Source organism: Hemitrygon akajei, chromosome 21 (assembly GCF_048418815.1).
Source record: "Hemitrygon akajei chromosome 21, sHemAka1.3, whole genome shotgun sequence".
NCBI classification, from domain to species: Eukaryota; Metazoa; Chordata; class Chondrichthyes; order Myliobatiformes; family Dasyatidae; genus Hemitrygon; species Hemitrygon akajei.
Window position 1 is genome coordinate 32,738,354 of NC_133144.1, and position 24,218 is coordinate 32,762,571.

At 43.7% G+C, this 24,218-nt stretch overlaps 2 protein-coding genes across 3 annotated transcripts in view; both read right to left on the minus strand.

Moving 5' to 3' along the window:
• Nucleotides 1-6,477, minus strand: part of LOC140714196 (annexin A7-like) — a 77,307-nt gene extending 70,830 nt beyond the window's left edge. Inside the window, exon 1 of one of the 2 annotated variants that reach the window (XM_073025108.1) lies at nt 6,382-6,477. The gene's annotated coding sequence lies outside the window, so the exon portion shown is untranslated. The remainder of the gene's footprint in view (nt 1-6,381) is intronic. The other variant, XM_073025109.1, reaches the window with a different exon arrangement.
• Nucleotides 1-24,218, minus strand: part of LOC140714474 (fatty acid-binding protein, intestinal-like) — a 559,271-nt gene that overhangs the window by 421,224 nt on the left and 113,829 nt on the right. The gene's annotated exons all lie outside the window — the stretch shown is intronic.

The window sequence follows — 24,218 nt, forward strand, 5'->3', positions numbered from 1 at the left end:
GCAATCAATATCGAGAACATGAGATGAAGACTCCTTGAAAGTAATTCCATAGATTGAGGGAACATTTTAAAACATTTCAATGATGTGACAAGCAAAGTTATCCCCTTTGGTTCAGGAGCCTGATGGTTAAAGGGTTATAACTGTTCCTGAACCTGATGGTGTGAGTTCTGAGGCTCCTTTACCTTCTTCCTGATGGCCACAGCAAGAAGAGAGCATGTCCTGGGTAGTGAGGGTCTCTGATGATGGATGCTGCTTTCCTATGACAGCATTTTGTGTAGATGTGCTCAGTGGTAGGGAGGGCTTTACCCGTGATGGACTGGGCCATATCCAAAACTTTTGTAGGATTTTCCATTCAAGGGTATGGGTGTTTCCATACCAAGATGTGATGCAGCCAGTCAATACAATCAGCCCTCCTTATCCACAAGGGATTGGTTCTGGGACCCCCCCGCAGATACCAAAAAAAGCGGATACTCAAGTCGGTCGACTTTAGGACCTGGCAGAGCACCAGAGCTTATTTAACCTGTCTCAGTGCACTGGACTTTAGGACCCGGCAGAGCTCGGGACCTGCCACCCGCAGTGTTTCTGTTCTGTTGATGGAAAACGATCACGATTGAAAATAAAGTGGAAATAATAAAGCGATCAGAAAGAGGTGAAATGCCATTGGTCATTGGAAAAGCATTAGGCTACAGTCAGTCAACGATTGGAACAATTTTAAAGGATAAAGTGAGAATAATGGAGCATGTGAAGGCCCTGCCCTGATGAAAGCTACAATTATTACTAAGCAACACAGTGGTTTAATTATTGAAATACATACGTTTCTTAAGTGTTCTATATGCATGGAAAGGTAAAATATATACTATGTACTAAGACAAACGTTTGACTAACTGAAGCTAAATAATACCAGATGTACCTGTTCCGACTTAGAGAACTTCCATTTTTTTTTATTCCTGATCCGTGGTAACCATCTCTAGATTACTTTTAATACCTAATACAATGTAAATACTATGTAAATAGTTGTTATACTCTATTGTTTATGGAATAATGACAAGAAATATGTCTGTATATGCTCAAACAAGTGCTGGAGAGAGAACTTCCGGGTTTTCCCGATCCACGGTTGGTTGAATCTGTGCATGCGGAACCCACGGATAAGGAGGGCCGACTGTATACTCTCCACTACACACCTATAGAAGTTTGTCAAGTCTTTCACCCTTTGGGAGAAGAAATTTCTCATCTCTTTAATGGATTGCACCCTATCATTGGGCTGTGACCCCAATCTTGGAATCACCCATCATCAGAAATGTCCTGCGTGTATCCAATTTCTCCAGTCCTAATAGAATTTTGTAAGCTTGTGAGATTTCATTCATATAAATTTTAATTAATCTCTTTTCACCAGATCTGTCATCCCAGGGCTCAGTCTGGCAAACCTTTCTTGAATTCCCTCCAAGAACATCCTTTCTCTAAGGCACCCAAGCCACCCACAATAATGCAAGGTGTGACTTTACCAACGCCCTCTACAATAGCTGCAGAACATCCCTCTTTCTATGAACCCTCCCACTATGAAAGCCAGTCTATCATTTAGTTTCATAACCTCCTGTCTATCTACAGCCACAGGTGTGCAAGGACACACAGGTCTCATTGTGCCTACCCTTTTTCCCAATCTATTGTTATTTAGGAAATAATCTGCCCTCATGTTATTGCTACTAAAGTGGTTAATGTCACCTTTATCATCATTACACCAGATCAATCTGGAACCTCTCTGCATACTCCTCAAGGGTCTATGGCATCTGTAAACTTGGAAATATTACATTTCAGTCCCTCATACAAATCACTGATTAGATGTCACGAATATGTGGGGTCCCAGCAGTCACAACGAGCCACTTGGAAAAAAATACATTTATTTCTACTGCTGTCTGTTGTTAGGGAAGGGGTTCTCTATCCACATCTGTACTTTAACCCAACTGAAGACATTTTAATTCTGTATCATTTATGGGGGACCTTATCAAAAGTTTTCTTATAGTCCAAATTCACCATTTGACTACTTGACAGATAGACCTCAGTATGTGCGGTTGGGAGACTGTAGGTCTGACACGGTGGTCAGCAGCACAGGGGCGCCGCAGGGAACCGTACTCTCTCCGGTCCTGTTCACCCTGTACACATCAGACTTCCAATATAACTCGGAGTCCTGCCATGTGCAGAAGTTCGCTGATGACACGGCCATAGTGGGGTGTGTCAGGAATGGACAGGAGGAGGAGTATAGGAAACTGATACAGGACTTTGTGATATGGTGCAACTCAAACTACCTGCGTCTCAATATCACCAAGACCAAGGAGATGGTGGTGGACTTTAGGAGATCTAGGCCTCATATGGAGCCAGTGATCATTAATGGAGAATGTGTGGAGCAGGTTAAGACCTACAAGTATCTGGGAGTACAGTTAGACGAGAAGCTAGACTGGACTGCCAACACAGATGCCTTGTGCAGGAAGGCACAGAGGCGACTGTACTTCCTAAGAAGGTTGGCGTCATTCAATGTCTGTGGTGAGATGCTGAAGATGTTCTATAGGTCAGTTGTGGAGAGCGCCCTCTTCTTTGTGGTGGCGTGTTGGGGAGGAAGCATTAAGAAGAGGGACGCCTCACGTCTTAATAAGCTGGTAAGGAAGGCGGGCTCTGTCGTGGGCAAAGTACTGGAGAGTTTAACATCGGTAGCTGAGCGAAGGGCGCTGAGTAGGCTACGGTCAATTATGGATAACTCTGAACATCCTCTACATAGCACCATCCAGAGACAGAGAAGCAGTTTCAGCGACAGGTTACTATCGATGCAATGCTCCTCAGACAGGATGAAGAGGTCAATACTCCCCAATGCCATTAGGCTTTACAATTCTACCGCCAGGACTTAAGAACTTTTTAAAAGCTATTATTAATGCTTTTGAGATAGTGATTTAGATGCATATCATATTTTTTTTTACTGAGTTAAGTATTGTATGTAATTAGTTTTGCTACAACAAGTGTATGGGACATTGGAAAAAAGTTGGAATTTCCCCATGGGGATGAATAAAGTATCTATCTATCTATCTATATCCACTAGGTCTCCCTCAACTATTATGCTTGTTACTTCTTCAAAAATTCCAGCAGATTTATCAAGTACTTTCCTTTTAACAAATCTATCCAATCTGCACTCTTAACCAGTAGTCTGTCACTACAACTTTTGTAATGGACTCTAGCATTTCCACACTACTGGTGTCAGGCTGACGTGTCTCCAATTCTGATTTTCTCTCTATAGTAAACTCCAATAATCCTCTGTACTTAGAAATCCTAAATAGCTGGAAAACCTGCAAATGTGACACCACAAAGTTTTCCAACATACCAGATTAACATGTTACTGCTTCTCGCTTTTTAAGATATTGGGGTGCATCAGACTCAACCGCAAGAGCAGCTAGAAGTTGAGCCCACAAGGAAAAAGGCAAAAGGGTGTCGTGCAATGAATCAGATTTTGATTAGGGAGCTTAAGGCAAAGGAACCCTTTGGAGGCAGTGATCATAATTTGATAGAATTTACCCTGTAATTTCACAAGGAGAAGCTGAAAACAGGTGAATCAGTATTACTGTGGAGTAAAGGGAACTACAGAGGCTTAAGACAAGAGCTAGCCAAATTTGATTGGAAAGTGACTCTTGCAGGGATGACAGCAGAGCAGTAACAGCGAAAGTTTTTGGGAGTATTTTAGAGTACATAGATATACAAAATCTCAAAGAAGTAGTATTCTAAGGGGAAGATGAAGCAACTGTGACTGACAAGGGAAGTCAAAATAGCATGCATAAAAGAAGCATTGAGCAAAAGAAATTAAATATGAAGGTAGGCTAGACAATAATACACTGTAAAAGGAGATACCAAAAGTGTTTTCAGATATATAAAGAATAAAAAAGAGGCAAGACTAGATATTGGGCTGGAGAGGTAGTAATGAGGACAAAGAAATGGTAGACAAACTGAATAAATATTATGTGTCAGTCTTCACTGTGAAAGACACCAGCAGTATGCCAGAAAATCAAGGGTGTCAGGGGCAGAAGGGAGCGTACTCTCTATTATTAAGGAGGTGGTGCTTGGGAAGCTGAAAGGTCTGAAGGTAGATTGTCAGGTCACCTGGACCAGATGGACTACACCCCAAGGTTCTGAAAGAGGTAGCTGAAAAGATTTGTAATGGCATTAGTAATGATCTTTCAAGAATCACAAGACTCTGGAATGGTTCCTGAAGACTGGAAAATTGCAAATATCACTCCACCTTTACAAAGGGAAGGGAAGAGGCAAAAGAGAGGAAAGTATAGTCCAGTTTGCTGGAATTCAGAATTCAGTGGCTGGCAAGACATTAGAGTCCATTATTAAGGATGAAGTTTTGAGGTACTTGAAAGCACATGATGAAATAGGCTGAAGTTAGCACGGTTTCCTCAAGGATAGACAAAGGAGACTGTGGATGTTGTTTACTTGGATTTCCAGAAGGCCTTTGATAAAGTGCACATATGAAACTGCTTAAAAAGATAAGAACCTATGGTGTTACAGGAAAGATTCTACCATGAATCATTAGGAGACAAAGAAAGGAATAAAGAGGCCTTTTCTGACTGGCTGCCAGTGAGTAGTGGTGTTCCTCAGGGGTTGGTGTTGGGGCAGCTCCTTCTTACATTATATGTCGAGGATCTGGATGACATAATAGATGGCTTTGTAGCTGAGTTTGTAGACAATACAATGATTGGTGGAGGGCAGGTAGTGTTGAGGAAGCAGGGAGTCTACAGAAGGACTTAGTTTAGAAGAATGGGAAAAGAAGTGGCAGATGGAATACAATGTATGTTGATGCACTTTGGTAGAAGGAATAAAAGCATATACTGTTTTCTAAATAGGGAGCAAATTCAGAAAGCAGAAGTGCAAAGGGACTTGGGAATCCCTGTGAGGATTTCCTAATGGTTAATTTTCACAATGAGTCTGTGGTAAGAAAAGCAAAAACAATATTGGCATTCATTTCAAGAGAACTAAAATATAAAAGCAAGGATGTAAGGTTAAGGCTTTACAAGACAATGGCCAGGCAACACTTGGGGGTATTGTGAGCAGCGTTGGGCCCTTTATTTATGAAAGCTTGTGCTGCCATTGGAGAGCATTCAGAGGAAGTCCATGAGAAAGATCCCAGGAATGAAAGTGTTAATGGATGAGGAGAGTTTGATGGCTCTGACCTTGCACTTGCTAGAGTTTAGAAGAATGAGGAGAGATCTCATGGAAACCTATTGAATATTGAAAGGCTGAAATACAGTAGACATGGAGAGGATGTTTCCTATAGTGGGGGAGTCCAGGATCAGAGGGTACAGCCTCAGAATACAAGTACGTCCCTTTAGAACAGAGAGGAGAAGGAATTTCTTCAGCCTGAGGAAGACAAACTTGTGGAATCCATTGCCAGTCTGCTGTGCAGGATAATTCATTGGGTATATTTAAAACAGAGGTTGTTAGATTATTGATTAGTAAGAATGTCAAAGGTTACGGGGAGAAGGCAGGAGAATGGGGTTGAGAGGGATAATAAATCAGCCATAATGGAATGGTGGAGCAACCTCAATAGGCCGAACGGTCTAATTCTACTCCTATGTCTTATGGTCTACCAGCATTGCTATTCTTACGCATTCCAGTCTTTAGGCGACATCAGACCCACCCCATGTGACTGAGTCCTAAACACCCACTACAATGCCCACTCACTAGGTGAGATGGATAGGGTCTGTAACACCCAGATCCTAAACCCAGCCTTCGGAATGCCAGCTCCCACGCTCAAACCTTGTGATAAGTGAGCATATTACCTAACAGTGCTTTACAAGGGAAATGTGGCTCCAAAACATTACATTTAACATGTTAGTAAATTCCTAACAAATCATTACGTTCAGCAAAGTACCCACACCAGTAACAAATTACCAACAGCTAGAAAACATACGTCCCTAGCCAATATAGACACAACGGACCGAAAGGCCTCCTGTCCTGTGAACCTCTTTGGTTGTCACTTATTAACCCTTTCCCTCCGTTCTAACACTGAACAAACTTTAATACCCAAAGCAAGTGGTTGTTATAACAACTACCCACCCAAGATACCGCAACTGATACTGTATTTGCCATACTATCTGCAGTTATCAGTGTCAGTGATCCCGAGGACAGCAGAAGCCTATAACGTTTAGTCAAATTAACTAGCAACATTGGTTCAGGCCCCAGCGCTGCCCCGGCCTTTCACATAACCGAGTGCTCGGGCTCGGGACCGCGCCCGTTTCGCCCACGGTGCGCCGTGCAGAGCACTGGGCTGTCCCGGGACCCTGCCCCGAAAACAGCCTCCTTTCGGCCCGGGGACCCCCTCCGCCGATCCGGCCCACGGGTTACCTGGTGTCTGCGCTCGATTCGCACTCTTCGGCAACTGCAACACTTCCGGCTTCCGAGATCGCACCCGCCCCGCCCGCCCGCCCGCACACCCTGTACGCAGGGTCGGTGTCATACGATGCCGGGATGAGGGCAGTGTAACTCCCTCGGAACAATCACTGGCAGTGCACGGCCCAGAGTAGCAACGCTGGGCCAGTGTAGTATACAGTACTCCTAATAGGGCAACAGATACCGGCAGGGCACAACGCAGACGCTGCGCAAATACAGAGCCCTGCAATGCAGGGTTAGGAAGGAAAGGCCCTCCGTTGGTCAGTGGTCAGACCATGGCTGTTGCATCCTAGCATAGTGCAATATGGAGAGTAAGCTGGTGCCCATACTGCAGGCTCCCCCTTTTCCCGTAGCTGATGAATTCAAAGGAACGGCATGGACCGATGTAATTTGGCATCAGTGGCACTGTAGGAGTTGACAGTCACATTAAATTTAACAAAAAAGGGTTATGGATATATATCTACACAGGGTTAGGGCAGGACAGCAAATATGGGGAGTGCATACTGAGACAGTGCAGAGTAGTGCAATACAGGGTCAATGTAGTACCATGCAGTGCTAGGGCAGTACAGCTACCCCAACAGGACACCAGAAGCTGACAGTGCATACCCCTGAGGGTGCAGAACAGGGCAGCACAGGGCCAATGTAGTACAGGGTTCGGGCAATGCAGCTGGGCAGGGCAGCAGATACTGACCAGTGCAAACTCCAGACAGTGCAGCTCTCCAAAGGACGACAGACACTGACACTACACACCTCATACCATGCAATACAGGGCCAGTACCGCTCCCAGACAGATCAGCAAACAGTGCAAAGCGGACCCAGTGAAGTGCAGCAGTTAAGGCATACCCCAGCTAGGGCAGCACAAGGCACTGATTCTCAGATCACAAATTCAACACTTATCCACTAGAACAGTGGTTCCCAAACTAATCTGAGTTACCGCCCCCTTGGTTCCCAAACCATATTCCCAGCAGCCCCTCTCCCTTTCTGGCCAATACATGAACAATTTTGATTTACCATGCACAGTGAAAGAAAATAGGAGCAACAAATTGTTGCAAAAAACTATTCAAACATACAAGTAAAATTATTTCTTTAATTATAGTAAAACTAATTTTCATCAACAATTTTAGAGTGTACATTAGTAGCCAACGACTTTATTGCTTTTTTACCTTTCAATTAGATGGATGGGCTTGGTGCAGTGATGTCAGCTTCTCAACATCAGGCTGATTGTCACTCAGAAGGAGTCTCAGATCCCCATGTTGAGATTTGCAGTCTGCTTTGTTGCTTTGAAAGAAGTTGCGTGACTGCACTGAAACCTCGCTCCACTAAATATGATGTTGGAAAGGCAATAAAGAACATCTTGACCTTTTCCCACAGTGCAGGATAACATTCACAGCTTTAGTTCTGCAACCAAAAGACTTTTAGATGATTTTTTTGAATCTCGGCTTTAGCTCAAAGCCTTTTAGTAGTGAGATCAGTTCTTCCTCCATCCTTCCCATTAATTCCTCATTACAAGTGTTCAGGAATTGATTTATTACCCAATCTGAAATTTGGATTGAGAGGTAATGTTGCAGCTGTATAGGACCCTGGTCAGAGCCCACTTGGAGTACTGTGCTCAATTCTGGTCGCCTCACTATAGGAAGGATGTGGAAACCATAGAAAGGGTGCAGGGGAGATTTACAAGGATGTTGCCTGGATTGGGGAGCATGCCTTATGAGAATAGGTTGAGTGAACTCAGCCTTTTCTCCTTCGAGCGACGGAGGATTAGAGGTGACCTGATAGAGATGTACAAGATAATGAGAGACATTGATCATGTGGATAGTTAAGGCTTTTTCCTAGGGCTGAAATGGCTAGCACGAGAAGGCATAGTTTTAAGGAGTTTGGAAGTAGGTACAGAGGAGATGTCAAGGGTAAGTTTTTTATGCAGAGAGTGGTGAGTGTGTGGAATGGGCTGCCGGCGATGGTGGTGGAGGCGGATACAATAGGGTCTTTTAAGAGACTCCTGGGTAGGTACATGGAGCTTAGAAAAATGGAGGGCTACGGGTAAGCCTAGGTAGTTTTAAGGTAAGGACATGTTCGGCACAGCTTTGTGGGCCGAAGGGCCTGTATTGTGCTGTAGGTTTTCTATGTTTCTAAGATTGCGAAATCTCTCTGACATGTCTTTATGCAGCTCAACTAGGTGGGCACACTGTACTTTTAGGTCATCATCTGGTATTCTTTCTTTCTCTTCCAACCCAGAGAGGCTGGGGAATTGGAAAAGGTCATGGCGGCCAATGCTGCATTTAAATAGGGTTAACTTGGACAGAAATGTGAAGATAACTGATTCGATTTTGATAAGATTCACATCATTTCCTTGCAATTGATGATTGATTTCATTAAACTTTGTGAATAATTCTGACAAATAAGCAACGTCATGCCTAGTATTCTTGAGTTGATTACTGAATAAAGCATTTGAGTCTTCGAAGAATTTTATCACAGTTTCATAAAGTGCATAAGAATATCTCAGGTAGAGAGCGACCTGACTTCTGTGTGCAATGCAAGCTTCACACTGTTCATCTTTCTCAACAAAACATTCTTGAAATAGTCGAGAACTGAGAGCATGGCACTTGATTTTATTTACCGCTGTAATATCAGTATTTAATGATTTGTGCAGCTTTTAGGTATTTTTGCCAAAAAAAAAACTGCAAGCACTCAGTATGTATCCCTGCATACCTCTCCAGCCATCTTCGGATTCTGACCCCAGACACTGATACCCACATCCAGACTCAGTAACCTCTACACTGCAAGCAACGGATACAGTCTCCCAGTCTGTCCAACGGCCAGACACAGCAACTCTGAGCACTATCTGCCCCAGACATTCCAAACCTCAAGCAGAGCAGTTAGGGATTCAGCAAGTATGGAATTTTTGAATATACCATGAATTAATTCCAAGAGCCAATCTCTAGTTTGAAAATAAAATGCCACGTCTGTAAACAGACAGTACTGTCTAGGCTACTGACACACAGCAGGGGCTGGCTGCTCACGAGATGTGGTTTGCAGAGTGAAATGATGCAGCAGACAAGCATAAGGCAATGGGGTTAAGTGAAATAGCATACATCAAACCAAGTTCTTTGAACCATTGTGACTGAGTTCAAAGAAGCTTCCAGGCCGGAAGGATGTTGTCTGTTTGCAAATCAAACAGATGCATAGGCAAATTTGCTCTATCAATAGCTGAGGTATTTGTGATTGTGCATCAGCCCTCACAATCAGCAAGTCAGTCTCCCATTATAGATAGGTTATACAATAGAAGCATTGTCTGGCTCAAAATATTGAAGTAAATGCTATCATTACAGCTGTTGAAATGAGATTGAATCATCTGCTGTTGAGTATAAAAATGCAATATACTTTGAGTTTAGAAGACTCTGGTGAGGGGGTCTGCAGGAGAAAGTCTGCTTGTGGTGACACCTACTTGGCAGGGGAGAATCGGTGATCACGGCTGCCACTCTGCGGCACAGTGATGACAGAGGCTGGCCTGCGCAGTGGATTCATGAGTTAAATCAAACAAAGTTGAAGAAGAAGGAAGACAATGCTGACTCTTCACGATCAAATGGCCGCCTGATGGGAGCGTGACCTGCTGATGTAGGGGTGGATCCTAATGCTGAAGGGGAAACCAGTCTAACACCTCTCTCCAGCAACTGAACCTGCTCTAACCAGTCAGCTCCACCAAGATGGCTGCAACAATGAGCGCCTCAGGAAGAGGAGAGGGATTCTAAAACACTAACTGTGGAGTGAAGGACCTCAATGAGGGAAACCCCTCACAAGGACCTCTTCAGCAAGGCAACATGTAGAGGTCACAGTGAAGGGGTTTCCCTTTGCTGGAGTGCTGCAAGTTCAAAGCAAAGGACATTTATGGCCTCCAGGACTTCCCAGGTAATGGGTACTTTGATGTTACCTTCAAGTACTTAGTAGGATGGCAGAAAATGCTGCAAGACTTTCACAAGGGAATGAGGTTCCCCTGTCACTGTTAAAGGTGCAGCCTCTCTTCACCTTACCCAGCCAGAGATAACGGTGCACATCTTTAACCCACATGTGGCCGTTGTGGATGTCCTCACCTTCCTGGCTCATTGCATTGAGGGGCCTGTGGGATCTAGACCAACAAGTGCCAGGTGAAGGTCAGGCTAGGGGTAATGCGAATAGAGAGATCACCCTCTGTTTGCCATTACAGGGAACAAAGGGTACATGATATATGGAGGACAACTCAGACTGCATGTAATGGCAACAAGCCTGGATATTTTGGTGGATCAATGAAAAGCAATCATCTATGAGGCATCCAGCAGAAAGGAACAAATCAAGGACTGCAGGGAAAGCAAAACTTGCAACCTTGTAGAGAGTCAGGCCATCTCTACAAGGCCCAAAACATGCCCCGAACATAAGTTCAGGCCATAAGAGAGGCAAACAGCACAGAAAGCCCCTTGATGAACACCAGCACACCCCCAACTAGTGCAGATCCCCAGCAGAGACTGGGTAACTGTGCCCCAAAGTAATGAGGCACTTCATAGCATGAAGGATCAGTCTCATTGACAATGGACTATATTTGTGAACCGTTCAACCCAATAACTATGTAGATAAAATGACAGTTTTGGGGACAGTACAAGGAGTTCAGGGTCAGATTAGGGTTTAGGGACAGGGATAAGAGAACGTTAGCGGTCAGGTGCAATACACGAAGAGTTGGGGTAGGTTTGGAGTGCAGGTTGGAATGCTCCATGGTCAAAAGTCAGCGATCATGGGGGTTGGGTTGGTCAGGTGTTGAGGAGACCAGTGAACTGCAGGTCAATGAGTCTTGGGTCAGGGGTCTGTATGGGTGAGAATTTTGAGGACCAATGAAACACTTCCCCAGGTCACCAGGTCAGATGTCCATGAGAGTTTGTAATTCAAGGGCCAAAGGTCATGCCTATAATACTATAGGAGCAGACTTAGGCTATTTGGCTCATCAGATCTGCTCTGCAATTCCATCATGACTTGATTTATTATCCCTTTCAACCCCATTCTCCTGCTTTCTCCCCATAACCTTCGATGCCCTGACCTAACAACACCTGCTTTAAATATATTCAATGACTTGGCCTCCACAGTCATCTGTGGCAATGAATTCCACAGAGTCACCACCCTCTGGATGAAAAAAAAATCCTCCTCATCTCTGTTCTAAATGGACGTCCCTCTATTTTGAAGCTGTGCCCTCTTGTCCTAGATTCGCTCACTGTAAAAATTATCCTCTCCACGTCCACTCTATCTAGGCCTTTCAATATTCGATAGGTTTCAATGAGATCCCCCCTCATTCTTCTTAGCTCCAGCGGGTACAGGTGTCTCCCCCTTTACAAAGGTAGAGTGTTCCTATGAAACCTTTCTTAAGCCGAAATAGTGTAAAGCGAAGAACCATTAATTTATATAGGAAAAATGTTTGTAAAAGCAAAAATCCTCTTTGTAATGCAAAAACAGGTTACTAATGTAGGTCTTTTGTAAAAGCTAAGTGGCGTAAAGCGAACATTCATAAAGCGGGGGACACCTGTACTGGCCCAGAGCCTCATGTGTTAACCTTTCCATTCCTGGATTAATCTTTGTGAACCTCCTCTGGACCTTCACCAATGCCAGCACATCTTTTCTGAGATAAGGCGCCCAAAACAGCTCTTAATACTCCAAGTGTGGTCTTTAGATAGATAGATAGATAGATAGATAGATAGATAGATAGATAGATACTTTATTCATCCCCATGGGGAAATTCAACTTTTTTTCCAATGTCCCATACACTTGTTGTAGCAAAACTAATTACATACAATACTTAACTCAGTAAAAAATATGATATGCATCTAAATCACTATCTCAAAAAGCATTAATAATAGCTTTTAAAAAGTTCTTAAGTCCTGGTGGTAGAATTGTAAAGCCTAATGGCATTGGGGAGTATTGACCTCTTCATCCTGTCTGAGGAGCATTGCATCGATAGTAACCTGTCGCTGAAACTGCTTCTCTGTCTCTGGATGGTGCTATGTAGAGGATGTTCAGAGTTATCCATAATTGACCGTAGCCTACTCAGCACCCTTCGCTCAGCTACCGATGTTAAACTCTCCAGTACTTTGCCCACGACAGAGCCCGCCTTCCTTACCAGCTTATTAAGACGTGAGGCGTCCCTCTTCTTAATGCTTCCTCCCCAACAAAGCCATCAATTCTGATATCCAGATCATTGACATATAATGTGAAAAGAAGCGGTCCCAACAGAGTACCACTAGCCAATGGCAGTCAGCAAAAAAAGGCCCCCTTTATTTCCACTCTTTGCCTTCTGCAAGTCAGCCAATCTGCTATCCATGCTAGTATATTTCCTATAACACCCCGAGCTCTTATCTTGTTAAGCAGCCTCTTGTGCGGCACCTTGTCAAAGCCCTTCTGAAAATCCAGCATCAAACAACATCCACTGACTCTCCTTTGTCTACGCTGCCTGTTATTTCTTCGAAGAATTCCAACAGATTTAACAGGCAAGATTTCCCTCAAGGAAACCATACTGACTTTGGCCTATTTTATTACGTTTTATCCAAGTGCTCAAAAAAACCTCATCCTTAATAATGGACTCCAAGAACTTCCCAATCACTGAGGTCAGGCTAACTGGCCTATAAGTTCCTTTCTTCAGCCTTCATCTGTCCTTAGAGAGTGGAGAGATGTTTGCAGTTTTCCAGTCATTCAAAACCATTCAGAATCTAGTGAGTTTTAAAAGTTCATTTCCAATGCCTCCGCAATCTCTTCAGCCCTGTCTTTCAGTACCCTGGGGAAAAGTCTATCTGATCCAGGTGACTTTTCTATCTTCAGACCTTTCAGCTTCCCAAGCACCTCTCCTTAGTAACAACAACTACACTCTCTTCTGCCCCAGCACCCTCAAATTTCTGGCATACTGTTAGTGTCTTCCACAGTGAATCCTGATGCAAAATACTTACTAAGTTTGTCCGCCTTTACTTTATCCCCCATTACTACCTCTCAGGAACATACTCCAGTGGTCTGATATCCACTCTTGCCTCTTTTTTCCTCATCATATATCTGAAGATAATTTTTATATCCTCTTTTATATTATGGCTAGCTTCCCTTCATATTTTGTCTTTTTTGTCCTTATGGGTTTCTTAGCTGCCCTCTGTTGATTTTTTAAAAGCTTCCAATCCTCTCTTCTGATTTTATGCTGTCTCTGACTTCCCTTGTCAGCCGCATCATCCTCCTTTTGGAGTACTTCTTCATTTTTGAGTGTATCTATCCTGCACTTTGCAAATTGCTCCTAAAACTCCAATCATCGCTGTTCTGTTGTCATCCCTGCTAGTGTCCCTTTCTAAACAATTTTGGCCAACTCCTCTCTCATGCCTCTGCAATCCCCTTTGCTCCACTGTAGTTCTGTTATATCTGATTTTATTTTCTCCTTCTCAAACTACAGGGTGAATTCTATCATGTTATGATCACTGCTGGCAGGCTGGTGGCGAAGTGGCATCAACGCGGGACTTCGGAGCCAAGGCTCCCGAGTTCAAATCCAGCCGGCTCCCTTCCACGCTTTCCATCCGTGCTGGGGTGAGCGTCGAGCTGGCAACTCGGCCTCGTAAAAACAAGAAAGCCTGATTAAAAAAAACGCCGTCATGATGGCATCCTGATGAATCCACTCGGAGTTAAGGGCTTTCTTCTTTTTTTCATGATCACTGCCTCTTTACCTTAAGCACGGATTCCTTACCTTAAGCAACCTAGTCAAATCTGGTTCATTACACAACACTGTACCCAGAATTGCCTTTCCCCTAGTGGGCTCAACCACAAGCCATCTTGCGGTCTTTCTTCAAGTTCAATCTCTTGGAATCTAGCAACAACCTGATTTTCCCAATCTACCTGCATATTGAATTCCATCATGACTATCATAACACTGCCCTTTTACTTACTTTCTCTGTCTATGTTGTAATTTGAATCCCACATCCTGGCTACTGTTTGGAGGTCTATATATAACTCCTATCAGGGCCTTTTTACCCTTGCACCTACCCTTAATTCTACCCACAAGGATTTTACATCTTCCAATCCTGTATCACCTCTTTATAAGGATTTGATTTAATTTTTTATCAACAGAGCCACCCTACCACTTCTGTCTGCCAGCTCCCCAATAGAATGTGTATCCTTGGAAACCCGTGATGACTGATTTCTGGGGTCGAGCTTGTAATCGGCAAAGCAGAAAGTCGAAGAACAGAGCTCAGTGAGCCAAGGGGTAGAAGCCCGATGGTTGAAGACCGAAGTCAGCGAGTTTGGAGGTAAAAGCTCCTGGGTCAGCTTGTTCAGCGTTCAGAATTCAGAGGTCCACTATCTACAATTCTGACTCAGGGGCCAAGGACTGATGGCCTGGAGGTGGCCTGTTTTGGGATAGGAGACCTGTCTATTCGTGTGAGTGAGTGGGTAGGTGGGAGAGCGGGAAAGGGGTTTGTTTGGCTGTTGTTGTCTTTCTTCATTGTGTTGTTATTGCTGCTGCTTGTTTTCTGCTGAACATCATTGGCACTGGAATGTGTGCTGATGCTTCTGGGCTATCTCCAGCACATCCTTGAGTGTATTGGTCGTTAATGCAAACGATGCAGTTCACTGAATGCTTCTGTGTACACACGATAAATAAATCTCAATCTGAATCTGAATCTAAAACTCTGAATGTGCACAGTGTGAAGAACACTGCACGCTGTGTTAATGCTTTGCGATACCTTGCCCAGGTCAAGGCAAGTGTGGTTGTACTGCATAACAGGGATTAGGGTGACAGGGTGGAGATACGTCTCTACCAAAGGAGATGTGGGTATTCCTTCCCTCCACTAGCCTGCCCGTCATCCTTGTGCAAGGTGTAGCACCTATTTAGCCACTGTTACGAACCCCGTAACTGGGTCACTTACCAGCAAAGATAGAGAGGTCCGCTGAAGTCTGATGGTACTATTTTTAAATGTTTTTATTTATAAAGGGGCACAAAAGTAAGGTTAATACAAACATTCAGATAATATACGTCATCAATACTCAATCTAAAGCGTGGGTATAGTAATAATCAACAATAAGAAGTGGCTCTATCGTTTTGTCTAGGGGTAAAAATAGTGTCCAAAGTAAATATAAAAGTCTCGCCAGTTCATGAAGGCTTTTAGCCGTTTGGGGACCGCTGGGTTTTCACTGGTTGGAGAGAGAAAGAATTTTGGTGAGAAAATAAACTTGCCAGCCTTTTGGACTCAAATCGTTGAATCGGGAACGTGGGTTCCCCGTTGTCAGTTCGAAGTCCTTTTCGGTGTTATCAGCCACTCGTTCCCCAAGCTAGGGGAACCGAATCACACGTGGCTCCCGAACAGCTTCCCGTCATCACGGGAGCGATGAGCGATGGTGTCTCCTTCTGGTGCGTCGCTGGGGTACTGCCTCCTGCAGTCCCTTTTTTTATCGTGACTCGCAGAGTTGTAGATGTCAATCAAGGTAGGGTGATACAATCCCCACCCCACATTGCCCGAGGGTGTCCATGTCCCTGATAGCTGGCACGTGCTATAGAGTTGCAATTCACACAGGTGTCTCTAAGAACAATGGTCAAATCCGTTGCATTGTCTCTCATTTTCTGGGTCCAAGACCCGAATTAATAGCGATCTTGTGATTCTCAGGAAGGAGGGGGCTGGTTTCATAACACCACTGCCCATCCCTGACCAGGGTCACGTGAAGCCATGGGAACAGGTGGTGGATGGTCATATCACAAGTTCTGGTTCTGCATCCACTGGCACCAGACAGACAGTCTCAAAAGAGTATTGATAATGGCTGGTAATTACCTTCTGATCCAGGGTCGACTCTGTAGAGGCCGGGTCATCCTCCTGCACCGAACTTGTGCTGTACCAGGCAGGAAAATCTCTGACACTTTTGCATAGTTCAGTGGTACCATTACCACCAGCTTGGACCAGGAGAAGCCCTTGGCAGAATATCACACTTGAAGGGCATGCTCTCTAAATGAGTTTTTTTTTAAGGTTAAATTTAATTGTCCCTTGTGCATTGAAACCTACTGTAAAATGTGTCATTGGCATCGCGGTACGCTGGGAGCAGCCTGCAAGTGGCGCCAGCATAACATGCCTACAATTTAATAACTCTTATGCCTTTGAAATGTGGGAGGAAACCGGAGTACTTGGAGGAAATCCACATGGTCATGGTGAAAACGTACAAACTCCTTAGAGACAGTGGTGGGAATTGAACCCTGATCTTACAGCTGGTAATGTAAAGCATTACGCTAATTGCAACACGAGAGTCAGAAATTGGATCCAACTGCTGTAAGCAGATATTCATCTTGTCACGGTCCTGTCTGGCAATTCCCCACCTGGCTATTACCTCAGGAATTGGGCCTCAATCCCCTCGTCTAATTCCCAATCATTCCCAGTTCCACTAATTGCACATGCCTGCTTCCATCAGTAAATGCAGGATAAAAACCCTGGAATCACAATAAGGAGCTGCCAGTTTGTTGGTTGGCTCCTGTTTCATGTTCTTTAGGACTGTCAGTTCTAAGTTCTGCATCGTTTTTGGATTCTCTACGTGAACCTTGTCTCTGCGTAAAGAAACTCCTGGATACCCATTCCTCGCTCACTACGGTACCAATGCCTCCTGACTCTGTCTCCGCGCCTGTGTCCTGCAATTGGGTTTGCCCCCAGCCACGTCCTTGCAACACATAGTGCAGTCCAAATTAAGAAGACAGATCATTTCCCCATCGAATGTGGAGTTAGGCAGGGTTGTCTTCTCTCCTCTGTCTAGTTTTCCTATTACACAGGAACTTTTGCCGAATCCATGAGAAAGGATGAGAGCATAAGAGGAGTGACATTGTCAGACCGTGGAGGCACACAAGTCAAAACCTTCCTGTTGACATTCAAGTTTGCAGATTGACCAGCATGTGTGACCTGTCTGAGTTTGCATTAGGGGTCAGAATCAACTGCATGAGGCAAAGCTCTTCAGTAACTGGCTCGACTACCTGAGGGTGCTCGGGATCCATCTCGGAGAGGCTGAGGCATGTAACAAGCAGACCAGGAAGGTAAAATCAAAACTGGGCTTGTGGAAAAGGCATTCTATTGAACTTTGAAAAGCCTAGATAGAATGGGTATGGAGAGGATATTTTATATAGTGGGGGGAAATTGTAGGACCAGAAGGCATAATCTCAGAATACAAGGACGACCCCTTAGAACAGAGATGAGAGGATTTCTTTAGCCAGAGGATGATGAATCTGTGGAATTTATTGCTACAGACGGCTGTGGAGTCCAAGTCAGAATCAGAATAAGGTTTAATATCACCGGCATATGTCATTTGTTGTTTTGCAGCAGTAGTACAGTATAATACATAATAAAAAATATAAATTACAATAAAAATATACCGTACAATGGATTGGGATTTCAGTTAGTTGGGACAGATTGAGACCAGAACATTTTGGCCTAATTAAGTGGCTGTTGCAATTAGGTGAGGTTTCAAGGAAACAGTTATAAAGCTATAAGACAAACTACCATTTAACTGAGTAACAAATTATGCACTTAAATGAAACACAGAAAAAATTAGAACACTATCAATACTACTACAGTGCCATAAAACTGTGTGTTAGTTCCTAATAGTTATTGATGGAGGAATTCATTGACTGTAAGTGAACAAAATCAGCTCAGACACCTCATGTAGATAATGGACTGCGTTTGACAACTGGATCCTCCAAATCTTCATTTCCATTGTAACATTCAAGATGATTGTTGATACATTCAAATCCTTTGCAGTTCTGAACCCATTGAAGTAGAGAAATCATTTCATTTTCACTCCTGGCCATTTCTACCATTTCCAAGTCTGAATGCTTGAAACTGCAGTGAGCTAAACAGTTCTGAATTGTCTTACTGCTTATTTCTCGCCAACTATCAGTGACAAAAATTACTGCTTTTTGAATACAAGCACAAGTAAATGACACTTTTTATAAACTGTTCATTCTAAGCACAATGTAGTTTCTAATGGCCACACAAGTGCACGCAACTGATGCTAGTTAGAAACTGATCAGCAACAGTCTCCTGCTCCAGTTAAGAGAATAATGTCCCAAATAAATGAAGGTTCTCGATATGTTTTGTTCTTTAAGAGTTGTCCCAAATAAGTGGCTGCTCTGGTTAACCAATGGCCCAATAATTGGATTCCAATGTGCATGTAGTACATATGTAGTGTACATTGGTTAGTTCATTGTCTGTTCAGGAAGCTGATGGTGGGGGAAAGATGCTGTTCCTAAAATGCTGAGTGTGTGTCTTCAGGGTCCTGTACCTCCTCCCTGATGGTAGCAATGAGAAGAGGGCATGTCCTGGGTGATATTTACCACCATTTTGAGGCATCGCCTTTTGAAGATGTCTTTGATGCTGGGGAAGCTAATACCCACGTTAGAGCTGGTTGAGTTTGCAACCTTTTGCAGATTCTTCCTGTTCTGTGCATTGGTCCCTCCGTACCACATGGTGATGCAATCAGTAAGAACGTTCTGCACGGTATATCTGTAGAAATTTGCTAGAGTCTTTGGTAGCTTACCAGATTTGCTCAAGCTCCTAATGAAATAGAGTACCTGTCATGCCTTCTTTGTAATTGCATCAAAATATTGGGAAACTTTAAGAACAAAGAACAATACAGCACAGTACAGGCCATTCGGTCCACAATGTTGTGCCGACCCTTAAACTCTGCACCCCCCCCCCCCATATAACCCTCCACCTTAAATTCCTCCATATACCTGTCTAGTAGTATTTTAAAGGAGAGGTTGATAGTTTATTGATTTGTAGGTGCACCAAAGGTTATGGGGGAAAAGCAGGAGAATGGGGTTGAGAGGGATAATAAATCAACCATGATAGAATGATGAAACAGACTCAATGGGCTGAATGGCCTAATTCTGCTCCTCTCTCTTATGACCTTATGGTACATTCTCTGTCAATAACTGGGAAGAACTTGGTTATCAGGCGTGATATGCTCTCAGGGCTGCTGAACTTGGCACCAAGTTTCACCATGTAATGAGTTTCTACCTATTCCTTGTGTTGAGGAAAATACCCCTGGCCCCTCTACCACGCAATGCCCCGATCAGCTGGCTGTTGCTGCACTCCTTTGAGGAAGAGTTCTTCCAAGAGTTCTTTGACAGCAAGACTGTCAGGGTTTGGTCATCGTGGAATGTACTGCAGTCACTCCAAGACACAGACACTTGGAGTTCTATGGCTTCCTTCCTGAATAAATGATCCAAGCCATCTGTCAGAATACTTCACTGCTGGATCTCACTAGATCCTTTCTGTACAGATCACATATCACATGTCACCTCCAATGTATGCTGGTCTTGGGATGTCTGCATTGGGAAGGAGGCAGTCACCACCTCTTTGCAGACTATGGACTTGCTAAAAGAGCGTGGAGATGGACGCAAGGATTCTTGTCTCAGTTCATCCTCAGCAGCTGTGTAACCGAGAACTCTCTGATCTATGGGCTGTTTCTGGAGACACACACACAGAGAAAGACATCAGGCCACAACTGTGCCAAGTTCTGCTGGAAGGTCATCAGTTCAATGAAGTTTGTGCTTTGATCTGCCCATGGCTTGTTGGTCTTTCAGCACAGAGCGATGGCTGTAAGAGAATGTTGCCAACTCGCACACTCCAGGCTGCAGGACTACGTGCTGAGAGATGCACTGAAGCTCAGTGCAAACGCTGCTAAATCTCTGTGGGGAAGGACCACAGTCTTGGTTTCTTCCTCTACTACAGATGTACGGGTAGAGTTGTGTGAGAGGCCCCTCGAATGATGAAAGAGCTATCACCCAAGGAGATCACATGCATTCCCATGGTACCACATTTGTTTTTTCCTTTAATAAAGCAAGTTTACAATTACCAAATGTATTGACCAGGAATTTAAAAAATTGTTTGTACTATTTCTTCCTGAGTGTATGCTTTTTCTCTTCTGCTTTTATAGCCCATCCACTTCAAGGTTTGATATGTTGTGCGTTCTGAGATGCTCTTCTACACACCACTGTTGTAACACACAGTTACTTGAGTTACTGTTGCCTTCCTGTCAGCTTGAACTAGTTGGCCATTCTCTTCAGATCTCTCTCATTAACAAAGTGTTTTTGCCCACAAAACTTCCACTTACTGGATGTCTTTTGTTTTTTTTTTGCACCGTTCTCTATAAACTTTAGAGACTGTTATGCATGAAAATCCCAGGAGATCAGCAGTTTCTGAGGTTCACAAACTGTCCTTCTGTCACCAACCATCATTCCACAGTCCAAATCACTTAGACCACATTTCTTCCCCATTCTGATGTTTGGTCTGAACAACAATTGAACCTCTTGACCATGTCTGCATGCTTTTATGCTTTGAGTTGCTGCCACATGATTGGCTGATTAGATATTTTCATTAAAGAGCAGGTGTACAGGAATACTTAATAAAGTAGCTATTGAGTGTATATCTCCTCTGTCTATTTATACTCAAGACAATTTTCACTCATACTACCAGATTGACTTCTATTTTCTTCTGAAATATTTTGTCATCCTGGTAGTTCTGGATTTGTGGACTTACCTGTGGGTGGGGGAAGGGTGGCATTTATCCAAACCATGTCTTTAAAGTGTGTTCAGTTATAGTTTTGTCTGCTAATCATTGATCCCATTTTACACTGACTAGTTCAATTTGCTATCGCTGGAAATTGGTATCTTTTCAATTAACTTGTTCCACTGCCGCTTGCACATTTTTATAGCTGATCTTAGCATTAGGGTGCATGATATCATGGCCAAACTCACGACCCAGAAGCAAACACCTACATGCTCATTAAAATGGAAAACATAATGGTGGAGAAAGATATCCTGGATTCACATCAGTGATGTTTGCTTTTCATTACCTTTTAAACTGCTGCTGCCCCAGTCAACAATGAGGATGTTATGGCTTCCCATTTCACTGTTCAATAAATTCTTAATTCTCTCTGCATTTTCCTAGCAATTGGCTCCTCTATATCTCACTACTTGGTGGCTGACTGATTACATGCTTGCAGGCATCTTTAAAATATCTACGATTCAAGCAGATTTTTCCTCTCTAACCCCACAATATTCTCCTTAATTAATAGTGACATATCACTCCTTTCTTCCTAATCTTATCTGACCAGCTTGAATGAGGAATATTTAGTACCCAGTTCCCTCCCGTACTGAATCATAATTACATGCATCAGAAATTCTTGGTCAGAATCTGAATCAGGTTTTTCATCAGTAACATAAGTAATGAAATTTGTTGTTTTGTGACATCAGTGCAGTGCAGGTATGACAAATTACAATAATAAAAAAATATAAGTAAATAGGTAATGCAAATGAGGTAGTGTTCATGAGTTCAAAGTTTCAAAGTATACTTATTATTGAAGTATGTTTACAGGATACAACCCTAAGATTCATCTTTCCACAGACAGCCAGGATACAAAGAGACACTGTGGAACCTGGTCAAAGAAGGCATCAAACACCCTATGCACAAAAAATACGAATAGGTCATGCAAACAGCAAAAATTGAGCAAAAAATGTAAAATATAAAATGTGAAACTACTGAGTCATGGACCATTTAGAAATTTGATGGTAGAGCTGAAAAAGCTGAACTTAAAACGTTCAGTTTCTGTACCTCCTCGCTTATGGTAGTAATGAGAAGAGGGCATGTGCCAAACAGTGATAATCCTTTACGATGGAGGCTGCATAGTGGGTATGCTACGCTCTGCTGAGCATTGTGAACATGCTATGTTGGTGCTGGAATGTGTAGCGACACTTGCGGCTGCCTCAACACATCCGTTGCTGTGTTGATTATTAAAGTAAATGATGCATTTCACTGTATGTTTCGACGGACATGTGATAAATAAATCTTGAGACACCACTTTTTAAAGGTGTCCTTGATGGTGGGGAGGCCCATGATGGAGCTGAATGAGTCTACAAGCCTCTGAAGCCTCTTACGATCCAGTTTGTCGTTGCTTTCATACCATACAGTGATGCAGCAAGTCAGAATGCTCTCCACTGTAAAATGGAAATTTGCTAGAGTCTGTGGTGACATACCAAATCTCCTCAAGCTCCTAATGTAGTATAGCCACTGGTCCTATCCAGGGCTGTTCTTTCTCATGCTTTAATGATCTCATTTGTGTCTGAATCTCTGTGTACTATGGCTTGAGTTTTGTAGTGAGAGGCAAGTGTGGAACTCCAGGTTACGATTGCATCCTCCAGGGAATCCTCTCGGAGAATTTGGTTGGATTGTCTGTGATAAATATTACTGCACTCTACGAGTGGCGCTTGTGTGGTCTTCCAGTACAGTTGTGGAATCACCAGTTCAGAACTTTATATCCATGATGAGGAGTCAGAGTGAGAAAGTGGGGATAGGGAGGAAGAACCACAAGGTGTTAGGTGAAACGGGGAGTGGGGAGAGGGCTTTTATAGGATTTTTCCATTGAGTGTAGGGGAGATTCAAACAAAAGGACATGATTTGAGAGTTGGGGGCAAAAGTTTAAGGGTAACACGAGGGGGAATTTCTTTACTCAGAGAGTGGTAGCTGTGTGGAATGAGCTTCCAGTAGAAGTGGTAGAGGCAGGTTCAGTATTGTCATTTAAAGTAGAATTGGATAGGTATATGGACAGGAAAGGAATGGAGGGTTATGGGCTGAGTGCGGGCCAGTGGGACTAGGTGAGTGTAAGCGTCGGCATGGACTAGAAGGGCCGAGATGGCCTGTTTCCGTGCTGTAATTGTTATATGGTTATATAGGGGTGAAGTAAAGAGCTGGGAAGTTGATTGGTGAAAGAGATACAAGGGGTAATATGATAGGAGAGGACAGAAGGCCATGGAGAAAAGGAAAGGGGGGGAGGAGCACCAGAGGGAGGTGATAGGCAGGTAAGGAGATAAGGTGAGAGAGGGAAATGGGAATAGGGAATGGTGAAGAAGAGGAGGCATTACCGGAAGTTTGAGAAATCGATGTTCAAGTCGGAAGCTATTCCAAATGAAATATAAAGTGTTGCTCCTCCAACTTCTGTGTGGCCTCATCGTGATAATAGAGGAGGCCATGGACTGCTGTGTTGGAATGGGAATGGGAAGTGGAATTAAAATGGGTGGCCACTAGGAGATCCCGCTTTTACAGTAGAGGAGGCCTCAGACTGATTGTGATTAGACGAACTCCCAACTATCTCATCAAAATAGTTTAAATGGTCTCCCATCACATAAGCAGATCCTCTCTGTGGGGTCATGGGTTCTGCAGAGAGGCAACCTAGCTCCTGTTTCTAACTGCACCCTTTTCTCTCCTCACCATCACTCAGCCACACCTGTATCATTTTCCGATTCCTTTACGAGTAAGACCATAGCACCAGTAAGCCAAAAATTAGAATATTTGTGATCTTGCTTTTCTGTTCATTCTCACTGCTGGACCACATCCTTACCAGAGCCGATACTGTTTATGAACTTTGGCTCTTCAGCAGACCCCATCATTCCTCCCAATCCAACCACCACTCTGTCTCCTGCCACAGGACTCTCTAGATATTTGCAATCTTGACTCCGGCAGCAGAAAAGGAACATATCAATCTTACCCGTCTGATGAAGGTGCATCAGGGTAGTCGGTCAGCAGCCGGCTATGCTATTGAGTTTCAGACTTTGGCCTAAGAGAGTGGCTGGAACAGAGAGGCCACTGCAGACCCCGAGGCGAAATAAAGGATGCTCTTGCCTTGGGGTAGCTGGAAGAGTTTCTCCACTGGTAGGAGGTTGAGGTGTTGGGTTGAGGTTGCTGCTCCTACTGAGGGGAAGCAGCTCACCTGCGGGCCAAATGTCTGAAGCAGCAGCCGTG